Source organism: Carlito syrichta, unplaced genomic scaffold (assembly GCF_000164805.1).
Source record: "Carlito syrichta isolate Samal-C Ts95f unplaced genomic scaffold, Tarsius_syrichta-2.0.1 Scaffold135648, whole genome shotgun sequence".
Lineage (NCBI taxonomy): Eukaryota > Metazoa > Chordata > Mammalia > Primates > Tarsiidae > Carlito > Carlito syrichta.
In genome coordinates, this window is record NW_007079744.1 from 22,026 (window position 1) to 28,347 (window position 6,322).

The 6,322-nt window shown below is 40.6% G+C and overlaps 1 pseudogene; it reads right to left on the reverse strand.

The window, feature by feature from the left end:
• The window catches only part of LOC103250888, a 29,607-nt pseudogene that overhangs the window by 16,498 nt on the left and 6,787 nt on the right, over positions 1-6,322 (reverse strand).

The following is a 6,322-nucleotide window of genomic DNA, read 5'->3' on the forward strand; positions in this document are numbered from 1 at the left end:
CTCTTATCAACAGGGTGCCTGAATGAAACGTAATTGTACACCTAACTCTTAACTGTACTCACAAAATCATAATTTAAAATATTGATAAAAAAAAAAAAAAAAATAGAATGTTTTATAAAAAAAAAAAGAAATTCACTGGCTGCATCTAGAAAGTCATAAGGTTGGCAAACCTGGGTGAGACCCAGTGTATCTAAGTGAGATTTTAGCCTCTGCAGAACTCTGAGCAGGTAATAGCAGAAATGTCGATGGTTTTCAGAAATCACTGAAAATGTATTTCAAGTTGACACTTTCACAAGTGGAAGATTTTAATTAGTGGTAAATATTAGTAATTAATTGATGATAAAGTTACATTTTCCCAGAATTAATGGAGATTGTACCCAACATTTTCAGTATTACTGTTTTCTCTGAGGATACTGGTCAATTTAGAACAATTGTAAAATTCTAAACTTTGATCTAGAGACTTTTAAAACCTCACTGACCTTTTTCACCAGCATGGCAGTACATGTGACCTATACTAGTAAGTGCCCAAGAGACTCAAACTGTATTCAAGAACCCATAAATCGTATAATTTCACTATCCCATAAACAAAAAAGATGACACATTGTAATAATTTTTTTTTTTTTTGAGTTAGAGTCACTCTTTATTGCCCAGGCTGGAGTGTAGGGTCACACTCATGGCCACCGCAGCCTCGAACTGCTGGGTTTAGGTAATTCTTCTGCCTCAGCCTTCCAAGTAACTGGAACTACAGACGCACACCACCAAGTCTAGCTAGTTTCTTGTGATTTATTGTAGAGACGAGGTCACACCAAGTTGCCCAGGCTGGTCTCGACCTCCAGGCTCAAGCAATCCTCTAGTTGGCTTCCCAATTCCCTGTGCTGGGATTACAGGCTGAGCCACCGCACTCGACCTTCAACAGTTTTTAACACAGCAGATGCAATATGGGGGTCAAATACAGAGAATATTTTAGTAGGTTTTTTTCTTAATCCTCTACTAGTATCACTAGATAGTCTAGAAGCCATCAAAGGGATCAAAGCTATCATCTCTATATTGGAAGCTTGAGGAAATTAAAATAAGCGGAAGGTTGTATCATGCCTGTTGGTTATGAATGAGTAAGAAAGACAGAGATGCGTAAGGGAGTGGGGGAGGCAGATGAAAGACTAGTTACTAAAACATGCTGAACTTTACCATTTGCCCAATGGGGCTCTGCCTGCTGATGATAGCCTTGACCCTCTAAGTGAGAACAAATGAGGCTGGATAAGAGTTTCACTAGCTTGTTAATGTCACAAGAGCTCAATGAAGATGGTTCCCATTCTGAGAGTAGGTATGTATTTCTCCTAAGCAGGGATCCCACTGTTTCCTTTAATTCCTGAATATAGAACCAAGACAAGAAAAATCAGTCTGTTTTACTTTAACCTGGGACTGGTAGCAATTACAGATTGTAAGGCTGTTGCTTTTAGTCAGAAGGGGATATACTTTTTAAATACCTCAATTTTAAATTTTTGCTCTAATTTTTTTCCTTTTTTTAAAAAGTTACGTATTTATTTAGTTTCTTTTTTGAGTTGGAGTCTCACTCTGTTGCCCAGGCTAGAGTGCAGTGGCATGCTCATGGCCACTGCAGTCTCAAACTGCTGGGCTCAGGCAATCCTTCCGCCTCAGCCTTTCAAGTAGCTGGAACTACAGAAATGCGTCATCATGCCTGGCTAATTTTTTCTTGATTTATTGTAGAGATAAGGGCTTGCCAAGTTGCTCAGGCTGGTCTCGAACTCGTGAACTCAGGCAATCATCTCAACTCTGCCTTTCAAAGTGCTGGGATTTGTTGGGAGCCAACATCTATAGCTACATGGCTGAGGCCTGTAAAGGCTATCTGGAAGATCACCTCTGACATAGGATATCAGTTATACCTATAATATTGGCATATGATTAGTGACCAGTGTGCATACATGGCAGTAAAACTTATAAGTAAATCTCAGTACACCTGATGGAAAGTGCATAGCAGAATTATTTCTCTCTGTCTTTCTAAGTTTTACTTCTTCTAGATATTTTTTAACTTCTATTTCCTGGTAGACTGGGTAGTCAGCTCTTGTTCCCGAAAGCTGTTTCCTTTAGGGCTAAGATTAGAAACTAAATTGCCATGATAGTTTTGTCGCCCTGCCCCTAGCCAGGCAGAACGTTTTCTTTTGTTTCGTTAATTACTGAAACTCTGTCTGCTTCAGCCCATGGCCGCCATCTTGGCAACCCTGCATTTCCTTGTTCAAGAGTGTGACAGCTACTATTTGATTTTTTAAAGTAGACTTGTTAGGATAAAATATATACATATACACTCATAGTTGCGTAAATTTATGCTTGCTGTTTTGTTTCCTTTTGCTACATTATTCAAGTGTAATAGTTACTATACAATTTATAAAAGAATTAACGATAAGGGATTAGCTTAATAGGATATAGCATAGTATTAAAGTCCAATAACTAGATCATATAAAAATTAAAGTTTAGACATATGAAACATATGAATTATAGTAAAGTTTGGTAGTTTAAGAATAAGTTTTAACTGAGTTATAAGGCATTACGTTAAATCATAATAGGTTAATAGTATAACTGACAGTTAAGTCATTTAACTAAACTTATAGATTATAGTATAGTGTTAAGTTGATAATATTAATTGTTAAAAATATTGGGAATCAGTGAACTTGGATTGAACCTAGAGTTAACTCAGGAAAGGTTTTGTATTAATTAGGGTATAGAGCAAAGAGTATAATATGAATGATTCATTGAACATTATGGAAAACACTTTGAACGATTTGTATTGAAATTGTGCACCTGTGACCTTAATGTAAGCACGGCAGGCATCATGGAGTTCGAATTGTCTGCTTGGAAATTGCAGATCTTGTGGTGGTCTTATGATGCATAGTTTGTAAAGCACGGAACTTGTACGCCCCCAGTAAGTGATTATCACACTGCTGGAGGGTATAGAAAATGGTATATAAGTTGGAAGGAGTCCGAATAAAAGTTGGCTCCAGTCCTGATCAGACTGTTCCCAGAAGAACTGCCTCCGAGTGGTCTTCTCGCTGTCTCCTGATTCTCTGGTGCGGGTCCTAACCCACCCTTGGTCAGTGCTGGTCACCGACAGGGATTAAAGGCGTGAGCCGCTGCGCCCCGGCCATTTGGTTATCTTTTGATTTGTTGTAGAGATGAGGTCTCACCAAGTTGCCCGGGCTGGTCTTGAACTGGTAGGCTCAGGCAATCCTCTTGCCTCCACCTCCTAAAGTACTGGGATTATAGACTTGAGCCACTGTGCCCAGCTTTTTTAAAGCTTTAAAATGAAGTTTATTGGTTGGGCACGGTGACTCATGCCTGTAATCCCAGCACTTTGGGAGGCCAAGGGAGAAAGGATTGCCTGAGTTCAGGGATTCGAGAACAGCCTGCACAACATGGCGAGACTTTGTCTCTATAATACATAAAAAAATTAGCTGGGTGTGGTGGCACTTGCCTGTGGTTCCAGTTACTTGGAAGGCTGAGGCAGAAAGGATTACCTAAGCCCAAGTAGAGGCTGTGGTGACTGTGAGCATGCCACTGCTCCAGTCTGGGTGACAGAGTGAGACTCGGACTCAAAAAAAAATGCAGTTTATTAGCGAGAAGAAGAAAAGGAAAAAGGAAGATTCATGGCAGAAAGACCTGCCATGGGCAAGTTTCTGAAAAAAGGAAAACTGCCTCTTGCTAATTTTTTCAAAAGCAGTCACCTCACAGCAGCTTTAAAACCAGTTTTATGAGAGAACATAGGATGAAACAAGGGAAAATTGATCAAACATCAAAAAATCATAACACCTCTAGAGTAGTACATACTGCACTCCCATTCAGCCCTTCGAACACTTCATAACCAAGAGTAAAAAATAGAGGTATGATTGATCACAGTTCAGGGGACAGGAATTAGGGAAAAGATATTAAGGGCAACAGCACCCTGGGAGCCTTCCAGGAGATCCTTGCCACTGCTCTCTTCCATACATGGGGAAGATAAGCATGTCATTTACTTGTAAAACTCGACACCAAACTTACCTCTACTACCTTTTTGAGACAGAGGGGCTCAACAGAAGCATCTGAGAGACAGGAGGCCTGAGGGAAGTAAGAGAGGCAGAGTTTCCTGTGACTGAGTCAATGGGAAGAGCTGCCCAATGACAAGATTGATTGGGAAAAGGATGACAGCAGTTTGGATGCTGATAAGCAGTTCAGACCAGGTCACAGTCAACAGACCCACTGAAAGAAAAGCAGTACATCAACCTCTGTCCTCAACAATTAAAATAACCACAAAGTCATTCCTCTCCTAGGTTTAACTGTTTGTTTGGGAATTTAACTGTGTTTGCCTTGGGATAAAGTTATCATGGCAGTAAAGATCCTGATGTGTTCCTAAGTCTATTTCATTTATTAATGAATGAGAATAATGGAGAAATAGAATATTCTAATGTTAGAGCAGTGGAGGAAAAATAAAGGTACATCAAGATTCTGTTTCCAACCTTGAAAGTATGGAAAGTGGAGTATAGTAAAAGGACTGCATACTACAAACAACACACATCAGAGCTCATCCATACCTTGTTCATCTCTCCTGGCAGTGGTGCTCTTTGCCTTCCAGAAGATAAGACTGGTGACCATGTTGCAGAGCAGGAGTGTCATGCAGCAAGAGAGCCGCTGGACTCTTGTGAACTGGTTCCAGGGATGTCGAGTGGCAACTGAAAGCCACAGATAATCCTGGTCGAACTTTTCCACAATCATGGAGGAAAACAGGTGTCTAAAAAGAGAAATCAGAAGAGGAAAGACATGAGATCTCATTCTGAAAGTACTCCAGACTAAGATGGGGTTTGCCCAGCAACAAATCACACAGCAATTCCTCAGCCTCTATTTAACACTTCTATGAACAAACATTCAGATATGAGTCTCTTGTTATTTTAGAATCAAAGGTTTTTGAGGGTAAGGATAATTTATACTGTATGAACGTTTAAAAGTAAAAATGGTTGTTTTAGGACTGGGCGCAGTGGTTCACACCTATAATCCCAGCACTTTGGGAGCCCAAGGTGAGAAGAGTGTCTGAGCTCACAGGTTCGAGACCAGCCTGGGCAACTTAGTGAGACCTCGTCTCTACAATAAATTAAAAAAATTAGCTGGGCGTGATGGCGTGTGCCTATAATTCCAGCTACTTGGAAGGCTGAGGCGGAGGCTTGTCTGAGGCCAGCAGGTCGAAGCTGCGGTGACCGTGAACATGCCACTGTACTCCAGCCTGGGCAACAGACTCCAACTCAAAAAAAAAAAAAATTGGTTGTTTTCGCTTTGTAAGAGTTTTGATAAATTTTTACTCTTCAAAGACTTACATTAAGCTTCCATTTAAGTTGGGTGAATTCATACTTTGAGTACTGTCTGTACTCCAAATGTGGAGGATCTATAAATAATATATAAAAAGAAATAACGCAGATGACTTGGCTGGGCTTAAAAACAAAATAAACATATCTGATTAAGAAAAATGGAATGAAAAAACAAGGTGGTCGGTGAGGTAGAAGCCACAGGATTACTGAGCTCTGGGTCTGGAAGAAGGCAGAAGGCAGCACACAGGTAGGAGTTTGACTTTTGTATGGTAACTGAAACTAAAAATGTTTCACTGGACTGGGGGAGGGGAGAGATGAAGCCAACTTCATTGCTAGAAGCCAGAGTAGAGATTGGAGTTCATGAAAGGATACTATAGAACAAAAGACTTCCAACATCGGTTGCCACACACAACAAAGAATAGATATTTTACAGGATTAGCACAGAAAAGTCATTAAGCAAACAAACAATGCAAATTTATAAGAAAGGATGTGGGGAAAAAAGGACGACCCCATGACCAGCAATTGAGCCAAGAGATCCATTGGCTCATAACAGGATCCTCAGTAGCCGTTGTCTCATTACTTCATTGAGGAATAGGAGCTCCAAATTGCTATATATAATAAGGCCTAATTCTAGACTAGAGATGTGGAGAGTTGGATGGAAGCAGTAGCTTAACTGGTCAGGAATGGTGTATGTGGTGGGGGGGAGAGAAAAGTCAGGGCGATGTGTATGGAAAGAGGGAGGGAGGGGCAAACGGTCAATAATTCAGTCCAAAAGCAATTAATTTCATGGGACAGCATGACAAGGACTTCAAAATAAGTATTGTCAGCTTGCTCAAAGATAAAAGTAAAAGAATAATATTCAATTAGGAATAAAACTTGGCCGGGCTCGGTGGCTGAGCCTGTAATCCCAGCACTTTGGTAGGCCGAGGTGAGTGGATTGCCTGAGCCCACGGGTTCGAGACCCGCCCAGGCAACTTGGC